The sequence below is a fragment of the Dendropsophus ebraccatus genome, chromosome 4, assembly GCF_027789765.1.
Source record: "Dendropsophus ebraccatus isolate aDenEbr1 chromosome 4, aDenEbr1.pat, whole genome shotgun sequence".
NCBI lineage: Eukaryota > Metazoa > Chordata > Amphibia > Anura > Hylidae > Dendropsophus > Dendropsophus ebraccatus.
Window position 1 is genome coordinate 73,549,782 of NC_091457.1, and position 13,916 is coordinate 73,563,697.

Below are 13,916 nucleotides of genomic sequence, written 5' to 3' on the forward strand. Positions count from 1 at the left end.
AAGTGATTACACGGGACATAGGACACAAAGATCCTTGGACCCAGTAGGGTGGAAAATAGATATTTGACAGTGGAACCAGCAGCAGTTATAGTACTGTATTGGTCCCAGTGTGGTGGAGAACAGACAATTGAGGAGGAGGAGGCAGCACCTAATTGCACACAGGCTAGTATGACCGAGAACAGACTATTCATGGAGGAGGATGTTCAGCCTTGGAGTGGTGGCCTGGGAATCTTCGCTGATTATGTTGTTCAGTGCACTTTCCAGAACACGGACGAGTGGGATGATGTCATTGATGGCTGCTCACAGAGTTGCGTCCTCAAAAGGGATCAACAATTGGCAGGACATATTCGAAGAAACCTGTGTATTATGAGGTTTATCACATGTGGCATACAAGGTGTATGAGACAGCCTTCCCTGCTGCACTGCAGAGAAAAGGTTCCTACCTTTGTGGGCTACAACACTTCCCACCGTTAGTTGACCTTGGGTCAGCCATTCTTATATCTCCTCCCTGATGGTCCGTAGGAGCTCCTGCCCACTGTGGCTCCGTTCACCCAGGCTCACAAAATGGAGGACAGCCTGAGAGCGCCTTTCCTGATATTGTTGTTAGGATACCGGGGCAGGTTGGACTGCAGTAAAAGTGGGGGATGGTTGCAAGCTGGTGAAGGCAGAACTTTTGCAGAACTGGTCCCCTAAAGCACTAGGGAGGTGACAGTGGGAAGAATGGGATAACTTTCTGGTGGTCTTCTGGAGTAATGTTTACCCAATGGGCACTAACAGACATGTACCATATAAATCTAACCAGTCATTTAAAGGGGTTATCCAGCGCTACAAAAACATGGCCACTTTTCCCCCTCTCTTGTCTCCAGATTGGGTGGGATTTAAAACTCAGTTCCACTGAAGTAAATAGAGCTTAATTGCAAACCACACCTGAACTGGAGACAAGAGAGGGGGAAAAGTGGCCATTGGCCCAAGAGCATCTGTCCTGAGAATTAACTTGGTTTCCTATTTTAGTAATGCATAGTGGCAGTTAAACACCGGCCAAACCCCCCTGACCTGGTTGTTACACCTGTGTAATAGACAAATTTCAGAAATAGCGCCCCATGAACATGAGCAATTAATTGTGGACATCCTTTGCCTGTTTTAAACAATCTAAGATGTCCAGAAAACCATTAATATCATGCACAAATAATAGAATCTGCAGCTACATATAACAACATATACAGTACATGTGGACTACGAAAAGTGAATAAATCTCTAATAGTCCAGCTTAGGGCACTTAATCGTACTTGTTTCACATCATGTAAAAAAAATTACATTAATTACATTGGCCGCATTTGTAATTTACAACTAAAGTATTACTATGTAAACAATGTGCAGTTTTTTCCAGGGGGCAATCTAACTTTTATTAGGTAATCTCAGACGTTTTTGCAACGTTTAAATGCAACTAGAGGTTTAGATTTTATGACTTCTTTAAATGCATCATCACCACCTAACAAATGCCAGCATTTATTTAATACAAAGCAAATTATGACATCCATAGGGCTATGTTGGAATTTAAATACAACCCTATCTTCAGTTTTTTTCTGATTATCTCTCAATAATTGATTCAGCCCTGGTTCAGCCCTTTAGCTCGCAGGCACTTGACCTGGATTTCTGGTAAGTTAAGCTTTGTTTTACAGCAAGATAACAATAAAAAATAATAAATGTACAGTATGTTGCAAACTTGCTTTATATCGCATCTGCTGTTGATTTAGATTTAGAAAGTTATAACGACAGTGACACTTTAAATGGGTTAGCCACCTTTAGGCTGGGTTCACACTACGTATATTTCAGTCAATATTGTGGTCCTCATATTGCAACCAAAACCAGGAGTGGATTAAAAACACAGAAAGGCTCTGTTCACACAATGTTGAAATTGAGTGGATGGCCGCCGTTTAATAAATTGTTATTTTAAAACAACGGCTGTTATATTGAAATAATGGCAGTTATTTACTGTTATATGACGGCCATCCACTCAATTTCAACATTGTGTGAACATAGCCTTTCTGTGTTTTTAATCCACTCCTGGTTTTGGTTGCAATATGAGGACCACAATACTGACTGAAATATACGTAGTGTGAACCCAGCCTTAAGCTGTTGCATAGGAATGCTCTATTGTGCAGCTTCCTGCCATTGCTTGTCCCCCCTAGGGCACCCTGTCTCTTCCAATGCACCTGTGCTCCTTTCTTGAACACAGTGTCATGCTATGGAGGAGTCAGAGTGACTTGTAAGCCACATGCCCCTTCATCAGCCACTATTTATAGGCAGGAACTTAGTTCCACTGCACATCAGTTCGGTAGGTGAATGGAGCTGCATTAGAGATTCTTTTGGTCAGTCGTTTTTTAACCAAAATCAAGAGTGAATTGACAGGGCAGAATTATAATGGTAAGAGATGCACAGTTTCTGCTTTTTCAACCCACTCCTGGTTTTGGTTGAAAAAAGACTAATGGAAATACTGTGTGTGAACATAGCCTAAATGTGGCCAATCCTTTTGAAGATACCAGAAAATCTTTTTTTATAATCCACTGAGTATACATTTTATTAATTCTCATCTTGTAATAATGACTTGTTGTAATAAATAATTTATATTATGTTATCCCTGCACAGATCTTCATATGCTATTCAGGATTCCATTAGAAATGTATAGATTTTCATTGTGTATTCCTGATATTATTTCTATGTGAATAATGCTGTAAAATACAGTTTTAATTTACAATAGAGATTGGAAACAGAGGGCTATAATGTTTTGTCTTTCTTACCATGGCAACAGTTTTAATAATGGCGTGACTTAAATTGACAGGTTGTGAATGACGTAAATCCCTTACAATGATTCTTCTCACTTGAATAGGTAGTGAAACCAAACTAATCGTCTTTACATAGTTATTCTGGTTCAAAGCAAGTAAAATTTATAATACATTAAAATACATAAAAGGAAAACTTGCCATGATGTTATCTTGATGCAGTTGTTTCCCATTTTGTAAGTCAAAGGTCAGTAGTACACACAGAAGAAAGGGTAAGAATTTAAAATTTGGTGCCAGGTCCTTCAACCCCTTTCTATAATTCTAACACAAATTGCTATAATTGCAGTATAACCTGCACCAAAGCAAATCATAAAATTTTAGGTTACTCCTTTTTTTTTTTTTTTTTTTAACAAAACGGGTTACTGTAGGGCCTCCCCCAACCCCCTCCTATATCACAGAAAGGCAGGGGCACTGTATTTCCAAGCAACTTCCCTCCGTTTGATAGCCAGAGTGACTGCTAACATATTTGTAAATCGTGTTAAGAATTTTGCAGGTGCAAAAAACAGCCATTTCAAATATGCACCTTGTCTCCCTTCACAGCATGTGATTTTGTTATGATTTTATACAGCTTTTAATTACAATAAAGAACAAAGACAATCATCGGTGAGTGCCGCAACCTCTTTATCCCCTTCTGCTGGTTACATTGTACAGTTTGTCTGTCCTGCTGAGCACCGCTTGCTGTACTTATGGTCTCCTGCATTCAACTAGGTATATGAAATTGTGTGTTATAAATGCTGTATGTGACTTAGATAGTGCCGACCTCTTGCATTTTTTCTTGCTTATGGTGGATTGGTTTATTTGTAAATCACTTTAATTGGCCAAAAAAATTATTCCTAATCCCAGCAAACAGCTGTACAGGCTTGACCACTAGTCTCCTTTTTCTGCAATGTGATGTTCACTGTCAGTTGTCAGTTGAAATCTGTCTCTAGTGGTAGACACAGCAGGACAAAGTAAGAAAGTATGGGAAAAGTTGGGCTTAGCACTTGTAATGCATAAAAGGCAGTGAGAGAGACTCATAAAGCCTGAGTTGTGTACCTGCAAGCTAAGCCTTTCTCCTAAAGATAATCCATATTGTATCTGAAAGGTAAATCAAGAATGGCCTTTTATCTCTCTTAACCCATAAAGCTCAGCGCAAGAATCCCATATGTAAATAGCAGTATATCTACTGCTGTATGCCCACGGTATAGCAGTGTAACCACCCTCTATTTTTAGCTTTTCAGCAGCAGCAACATATGCAGTTCAGTGCTTAGTGTATCGCCTTTCCTGGTCATGATGCTGCAGTTTTTTTTTTCTTTTTGCTTACTTCTTGCATACCCAGTGCATCAGTAACCCCTTCTTGCACCCTATATTTAAAGAAACATTATGAGACTGGTACCTACCTTTTCATACAAAGTCATCATACTATGATATGTATTATGTTCTTATTTATTTTTTTTGTCCATAAAGCTAGAATTCCTATTACATTTTTGTTCCATGTACTGAGCTAAATGTGTCTTTCCTAGCCTAAAAAAAAGACCATTTTTAAACAATTTATTTCCTTATGTTCTGCTTATCTAGTATTGACTTCTCTTGTCTGACCTTTCTTTACAGTTGTCCATAGCAACTGTCCTAGCTTTTTGTTGGGTTCTAAGGGAAACTCTAAAACACACTCTTTGTCTTAGGTACAAGTTTCTCAAGGATAAATGGGGTATTCCAGGTATAATTTACTGATGAGCTATCTAAAGTAACTGATTAACACTGTTCAATGCTGCAATACACAATAAACAGAGCTTGTCTTCGATCATTGTTTAGTGGTAATGATCTGTAACTGCAGCTCAGGTCCCGTTCAAGTGAGAAGCTGAGTTGAAGTTACACATCACCAAAGACAAACTCTGTTCACTGATTGGCCAGATGTCAGCACTCCACCAATCAGTTACTGATGAGCTATTTACAGTAAATTTTGTACTGGAAAACCCATTTAAATTTCAAAGATCATATAGACTCTATAAAGGACATTTATGAAGACCAGCATATGAGAATGTAAAAATAAAAGCCCCACCCCCATTTTCCCAGCCAAAGTTACTAATAGGGGAACAGCTCTTAGTAATCCTGTCCGGTTCTGTTCCCGGCGCAGGCTTTGTGCTTCCAGCAGGTTTAGATTTGTATCATGATTTATGCCTGCAAGCAGACCTAAATCATAATAAATTGGGGCAGGAGGAGGCCAGGCCTCCTCCCCGCTTTACCAAGCCCCCTTCCCGTCCATCAGGCAAGCGGGCAGGCAAATTCTCCCTGGCATACTCCCAGAACGCAGGATTTGCAAATGTCCTCCAATTACTTGTTTCAATGTGTTCTATATTGCAGGTAATAGTAGAGAACCTATTTGTCACCTTTACCTAGTGACAGATAGAAAATTCACAGTAAAACCTAAATTTTGATAGCTGTGATAAAATTTACCTCCATACAGTTTCTGGACAGGCAAGGGTAAGAAGCTTAATGATAACTTGTAGTACTAGAGCTCAGTGTATTTGCTAGATTTTAACATAAGAGGTCTGGAGGAACAGTGGTCCCGACTCCCTACCCATTTTTAGGTTTTGAACCACTTCAATTTATGACATGTGGTGTTAGTGTCAGCAGCTGCCAACAATCTACAGTTAGAGATGAGCGAACCGGTTCGGCCAGTATGGGATCCGGTTCAGATTTTTCCAAAAGTCCGAGTCCGATCGGATTTGGATTTTTGGAAGTCCGCTTCAAATTTTTTCTCCTTACTTTCTAAAATGGCACCCTGTTAGCAGGAGACTGTTAGCAGTCAGTGACAAAACGCTGCTGCTGCTGCTGCTGTACTGTGAAGATATTGTACAAAAGCAAAGACAAAAAGATTATTAGGAAAGCGGAGAGGAGAAACATATAGCGATTGAGAGAGAAAAATAGGGCGAAAGATAGATAGGTAGATAGATTAGGCATTGGAGAGCAAAGGGTGCACAGAACAAAAACGTGCTATACAGATATACAAGTACTATAGTTGAACCCTTGGAAGAGTGTATACGACAAAAGTGTTTTCCTGAGGCACAAATATATACCTTGTGCATGTGTGTAGAATAAAACTCTAAAAAAAAGTGCTATACAGATATACAAGTACTATAGTTGAACCCTTGCGAGAGTGTAGTGGAGAGACTGCTCCTTCACTGCATTTCTGACCTTTTTTCTGCATAAACCCTGTAACGCCCCATTCACACGTCCGTGTCAGTTTTTACTGTCAGGAAATCCTGATCAGGAGGCCTCAAATGTCATCAGGAAAGTATCAGGATTTCCTTACAGTAATCCGTTTTTACCTTCAGGAAACCATCAGGAAAAACCTTCAGGATTTCCTGATCAGAAGAAAAAATAGGACATGATGGGAGATGTATTTCTGCAAACTGGATGGCCACAGGATGCAGAAGTACAACTCCCATCATGACCTGTCAGCAAGGCATGGTGGGAGTTGTAGTTCTGCAAGCTGGATGGGCACAGGCTGCAGAAGTACTACTCCCATCATGCCCTGTCAGCAGGACATGGTGGGAGTTCTAGTTCAGTGGGGGGGTGTGTGTGACCTCACCTGTCCCGGGGAGCTGGCCGATCGGCATCATGTCGGGCAGCATCACCTGGCGTGAGGAGTCCCGGCAGCCCCGGTCAGCGCTGGAGGCCGGGGACAGCGGTACAGGGGAAGCAGGTGGTGAGTCTGCAGGGGGGAACCTGCTGCAATCGTGGTCACGCGGCACCATCAGGCGGGGCGGGTGCTGGTAAGGAGTCCCGGTGGCCGGCCAATCAGCGCAGGGGGCCGGGGACCACCAGTAAGATTTGGGGAAAGGGAGGGGGGGTATTGGGGGTGCTCTCCCAAGCCATTGGGGGGGGGGGGTAGAGAATCACCTGGTCGGGCAGCATCATCGGACCTCGGGGAGGGTGCGGCGGGCAGCGGTGGTGAGCTTAGGGGGCAGGGAGGCTGTCCGGGGGGGTGCTGCGCGCAGGGGTGCCAGCAGGCTCTTTTCAATCCGGAATCCCGGGCACTCTCCTGATGTACATCAGGAAAGTGCCCGTGATTCCGGCGCTCCCATAGACTTCTATGGGGGAGTTCGGGCCGGAATTCCGGACAAAAATAGGACGTCCTATTTTTTCCAGATCTATTTTCCGAAACGGACACCCTTCCGGAAAAATCCGGAGGGGTGTACGTGACTAATTAAAGTCTATGGGTCCGGAAATCCGGGTGGTTTTTCCGGACGTGTGAAGGGGGCCTAATGGTGAATTTCTTGCATAGACCGTGTAATGGTGAATATTGAAGTCTAAAAAAAATATGACTTTGAGATATTGAAAAGATAATGATGTTACTGACTAAATTCAACCAAAATCATATAGATGCTTTCAACTATGAAATCCGAAGAAATCCGAAATTCGGTTCAACCGAACTTTTAAAAAAAATCCGTAAGTCCGAAAAGTTCGCTCATCTACAGTGTATCTACAGTGTCTGCAGCTGCTACTAATGCCACTGCTGCAGATGTTTATTTTTTCCCTTTCACTTAATTAAGTTTCTTATTCTACAATAATGACGACAAAAGGACCACTATACAATCCCGCACACATTCCATATACATAGCATCCCCTAGTCATCATGATTTTTTTACTTAAAATGTTTTGTTGTCTTTCAGCCACTGTATGTCTATTGAAACCTTCTTGATCTGCTCATCTTCATTAATAAAATACGTTCTTCATTGTTCACTTCGCTTCATCCTCCTGGAAGTGTAATACTCAGCATATTAATTTCATCATGTACTGTATATCTGACTGTCATAGCATGCTTCATTCAGCATAAATCCTACAAGTTCTCAATGAGAATAAATTATAGGAGTAGGTTATTGCTGTACATGCTGAAATTAGGTACTCAATTCTCCCGTGAATAAATTATAGAGATCATGTATATTCATGTAGAAATACTTATGGGCCCTATTATTATTATTATTATTATTATTATTATTATTGATCACGTTAGAATAATAGTATGAAAAAATCATGTTCCTAAGACAGTATAAATGCATTAGGCAAATATCTTCGTATATATGCAGCAGGGGTTCCCTTGTTGGCCTCTAAACCTTGGCTTCCAAATTTGGCCTTCAACATCCGAATGCCCTGGGAATTATAAACACCATTATACAGATGTAAAAGCATAATGATCACTGTAGCCAAGCTGTACAAGAATGATATCACTGCCAAGGGTAAAACTTAACGTTTAATAAATCTCATTTAAAAATTGTTTACCCAAATGATACAAATCATGAACACAAACCAACACCAACAAATCAGCAAAACAGCAAACGTGAGTATGTTTGTATATATATATATATATATATATATATATATATATATATATATATACACACACAGTTGTGACCTCCTTGTCCAACCATGATATGTGACATCGTGCCGGTGCCGTGACCGGACTTACTCCACCGCACTCCTGTATGTACAGGGAGGAAAGAGGAACACAATGGAAGGCAGTTCCTATTCCTGTTGATGGCACAGTGACACGTGACTCGGGGCAAGCAGGTAGAGGGCGTGCAGGGCATCTATGGTGAGCGTGTCTGATAAGCCCTAGATCTGGTGATCTGCTCTAGCCTGCCCTGGGCGGAGTTAACGTCCTAAAAAGGACGCCCTCACACCCAACCCTAATCTCCTGACTCTGCCCCTAGATAGTGAGGCTAACTGTCTCACTGAAAACTCCCTAGGCTGACTTATGAAGATAGTCACAGATGATATCACTAGCCCGATAAATGATGGTCCAATCACATACAATCCACAAACTCGGCCAGGTTGGAGACAGATTTGTAAAGGAGAATGTAGAGGGGGATAGGAGTTGACAAGTGTCAATAGGTGGTCTTTGTGAAAATACAGCTTTGAGCCAGTTCATATGTGATGGTCTGATTTCCTAGTACTAGAAGTCACATTAACAGAGTACAGATGATATTTGCCATAGCATACACAGTCTGATGCATAGGGACTCTTAAGATAAATGCAGGCAAAATATTATACTGTCAGACGGACATTATTTCTCAGTTATTGCAAATAGGATAATACGCATCATTGGTCCCGGTGGCAGAGTGGTCTCAACGCGTTTCTTGAACCCCCATCAATCATCAGGAGACCTAGTGGGGAGTCTGATGTAGGACATCTGTAGCTGTGATAGACATGGTGCTGTGTTGAAGGCTGCCAAGCCTTGGCAGGCTAGAGCAGATCACCAGATCTAGGGCTTATCAGACACACCCACCATAGATGCCCTGCACGCCCTCTACCTGCTTGCCCCGAGTCACGTGTCACTGTGCCATCAACTGGAATAGGGACCGCCTTCCATTGTGTTCCTCTTTCCTCCCTGTACATACAGTAAGTCCCGTCACGGCACCATCACGATGTCACATATCACGGTTGGACAATGAGGTCACAACTGTGTATATATATATATATATATATATATATATATATATATATATATAAAAGACTTTCAAATTTATGAGCAGCACTACTCCGGTTTAGAATCCAGGGTGTCCGCAGGTAGTCTTGGCCAGGACTTTTCACAATATTCCAAAGGATCGCCCACAGCACTCCAATTTGTGATTAAAGAAAAAGTGTTTTATTCAAACATAATGTGCAGCACAGCACAGCAAGTCAAGTGCGCAACGTTTCAACGACCTCCATCGTCTTTTTCAAGCGTGACTACCATACAAACACAGATCATTTAAATACAGGTGCATAAATTAGTGTTCAAACGTGATTGGTGTATACATTTGCATAATTAAGGTTTGCATAATTAATTTTTCTTGAGCAAACAGAGTGTATTCATCATATAAATCATACAAGTGTTACAAGTGCAGTGTTTTAAAATCCAAGCTCGAGTCGGACAGCAGAAAAGATAATTATAAAAGTCCATAGTCCATATAGTCATTCATTAGTTTCACAGCGGTTCAATCTCACCATTACCTCGTACGATTCCGAACCACAGCATCATTGCGCATGCGTGCGCCTATGTTGTCAAGTTTGACGTCATCAGGTGGGCTTGTTCATATAATTTTTCATAGGAGTAGTCATGCCGATACTTGGGACAGTATAATGGTGGGTCGCCTCACCCCAGTGCACATGATATGCTCCGGTATCGCGTCCCTCCTCTGTCCTGTATCCTCTCCAGGCCCTTTCTCGTCTGACTTATCCAAATATATTTAACCGCAGCAGAACCGCTGCATGTGAATGTAACCAATCAAAATAGTTATCGCAGCAAAAAACGCTGCGTTTGTATTGGTATTTAATGTTCCAACCTGAAAAGAGTTCACATCGCTGTTTTGGTTTTCCATATACGGGTGGTGAGTATCCCTGCTGTGATTTTCCATAGATGTAGGTATATTATCTAGAATAAACAGAACATAATGTTAGTTTAATAGCATAGATCCACTGTTTGTACATACACTGCTAAGTATCACAGTTACATATCGGGTTACACTACAGGTATACACCACTCACTTTATTAAATGTTTAGATGTTTTGTATTCTACATTGAGTCCATCCAGACCCAATGCTTCTGTCATAAAGATCCACTGTAGTTCTCTTTTCTTTAAGGCCAATTGCCTATCACCTCCCCTCATAGGCATCATCACTCTGTCTACCACCATACATTTCAGGTCACTTGGACATTGGTCCATAGTGAAACAAACTTTTCCTGACATACCAGAGTTTCAAAATCCCCCTTTACTCTCGTACAGACGTGTACAAAATCTAAAGGACAGAATAGTGAAAACTGACATAACTGAAATAAAGAAGGACACACAAACTTACCTGACAGCGCATAAAACTGGATCTTTTCCATGCCTGGGGTGTATCAACTGCAAGTACATGGCAAAGGGGTCGAGTTTTACACATACTAAAACAAAGAAGGAGTACAAGATCAGACATTATCTCACGTGTAACTCAGACTATGTAGTGTACGTATTGTGGTGTCCCTGTAACAAAATTTATGTAGGCGAGACTACATGGGACTTTAAAACAAGACTGACGCAACATCGGTATAGTATAAGAAAGCAAAAGATGGACTTACCGGTGGCGAAACATTTCACAGAAGCAAGACATAAAGAAAGTGACCTGAAATGTATGGTGGTAGACAGAGTGATGATGCCTATGAGGGGAGGTGATAGGCAATTGGCCTTAAAGAAAAGAGAACTACAGTGGATCTTTATGACAGAAGCATTGGGTCCGGATGGACTCAATGTAGAATACAAAACATCTAAACATTTAATAAAGTGAGTAGTGTATACCTGTAGTGTAACCCGATATGTAACTGTGATACTTAGCAGTGTATGTACAAACAGTGGATCTATGCTATTAAACTAACATTATGTTCCGTTTATTCTAGATAATATACCTACATCTATGGAAAATCACAGCAGGGATACTCACCACCCGTATATGGAGAACCAGAACAGCGATGTGAACTCTTTTCAGGTTGGAACATTAAATACCAATACAAACGCAGCGTCTTTTGCTGCGATAACTATTTTGATTGGTTACATTCACATGCAGCGGTTCTGCTGCAGTCAAATATATTTGGATAAGTCAGACGAGAAAGGGCCTGGAGAGGATACAGGACAGAGGAGGGACGCGGTACCGGAGCATATCATGTGCACTGGGGTGAGGCGACCCACCATTATAATGTCCCAAGTATCGGCATGACTACTCCTATGAAAAATTATATGAACAAGCCCACCTGATGACGTCAAACTTGACAACATAGGCGCACGCATGCGCAATGATGCTGTGGTTCGGAATCATACGAGGTAATGGTGAGATTGAACCAATGTGAAACTAATGAATGACTATATGGACTATGGACTTTTATAATTATCTTTTCTGCCGTCCGACTCGAGCTTGGATTTTAAAACACTGCACTTGTAACACTTGTATGATTTATATGATGAATAGACTCTGTTTGCTCAAGAAAATTTTAATTATGCAAACCTTAATTATGCAAATGTATACACCAATCACGTTTGAACACTAATTTATGCACCTGTATTTAAATGATCTGTGTTTGTATGGTAGTCACGCTTGAAAAAGACGACGGAGGTCGTTGAAACGTTGCGCACTTGACTTGCTGTGCTGTGCTGCACATTATGTTTGAATAAAACACTTTTTCTTTAATCACAAATTGGAGTGCTGTGGGCGATCCTTTGGAATATATATATATATATATATATATATATATATATATATATATATACATTCTCACGTTTGCTGTTTTGCTGATTTGTTGGTGTTGGTTTGTGTTCATGATTTGTATCATTTGGGTGAACAATTTTTAAATGAGATTTATTAAACGTTAAGTTTTACCCTTGGCAGTGATATCATTTTGAGATTGAGGGTACTGTATCTTGTTAGTGGCAGTGATACTTCTGTTCAAGAATGAGCTTACCATTTTCCACAGTCCAGTTTCTTTAACTGAATGTGGATAGTTTATTACTTTTATGCCACTCAATTACAAACATAGTTTAACCCCTGAAATATTTATTCCAAATAAACTATAAATCCATACACTGTAATGGGAAACAAGGATATGTATATGTCAACCAGTTATAATGTGGATTAATATTTGTAGTGACCATGAACGGGATCAGGACAGATCCACTTCAAATAAAAGATTTAAAATTGCTCCTACTGGGTTGACAGGGAGGGTTCACTAACAGTTGTAGACATCATACATGTATGTTTTTATTAGTATAAATAGGATCTGCACTGGGTACTGCAGGTCTATAGGGCAAATGATGCAATTACAAAGGGCACATCCTTAGCACATCATGTGACAATAACATGTCAGGTGCAGTAAAGAAGCCAGGTGCAGGATGCCAGCATTAGTGGGCATTAGAGTGACAAATGCAGCTGACATTCTGGAGGAGGCATCTCTGAATGACACCCTGAGAGCAGCTGTGGCAGGCCCTCTAGTGGATATTTCTATTACAGGAAATCCATGGGCCAACATTCTTGGAGGGATCTATTGATAGCACTTGAGAGCCTTATGGGACATACATGGCATAAGGGAAGGAAGGAAGGAAGGGTTGTGCCTCTCTCGCACTTTAAAAATTTTAGACTATGTTCCCACACAGTATTTTTGATCAGTATTTTGGTCAGTATTTTTAAACCAAAACCAGGAGTGGATTAAAAGCTTTGGAAAACCATGTTCACACACTGTTGAAATTGAGTGGATGGCCATCATTTAACCCCTTAAGGACCGGACTAATTTTTGTTTTTTCCTCCTTGTGTATAAAAGGCCATAGCAGTTGCAATTTTACTCCTACAGGCCCACATGAGCCCTTATTTTTTGCACCACTAATTGTACTTTGCAATGACGGGCTGAATTTTTGCATAAAATATGCTGTGAAACCAGAAAAAAAATTATATGCACAGTGAAATTGAAAAAAGAAACACAGTTATTTTTCTTTGGGGGGGCTTCGTTTTTACGCTGTGTGTCCTATGGAAAAACTGACATGTTACATATGTTCCTCAAGTCAATACAATTAAAACAATATGTAACATGTACAACTTTTATATTAATTTGTGGCTTGTAAAAAAATAAAACCTTTTACAGAAAATAAATGTTCCTTAAAATCGCTCTATTCCCATGCTTATAGCGCTTTTATGCTTTAGTCTATGGGGCTGTGTGAGTTGTAATTTTTTGCGCCATGATCTGTATTTTCTAACGGTACCTTGATTGCGCATATGCGACTTTTTGATCGCTTTTTATTACAATTTTTCTGGATTTGATGCAACCAAAAATGCGCAATTTTGCACTTTGGAATTTTTTTTTTACTCTTAAGCCGTTTACCATGAGGGATCATGAATTAAATAAATTAATATTTTGGGCGATTACGCACGCAGCGATACCAAACATATTTGTTTAGTTATTTATTTATTTATTAATTTGTATTTATAAAATGGGAAAAGGGGGGTGATTTGAACTTTTATTAGGGGAGGGGGTTATTTATTAATAAAAACTTTATTTTGTTTTCACAGCACTGACTTCTATATACACAGCACTGATCTC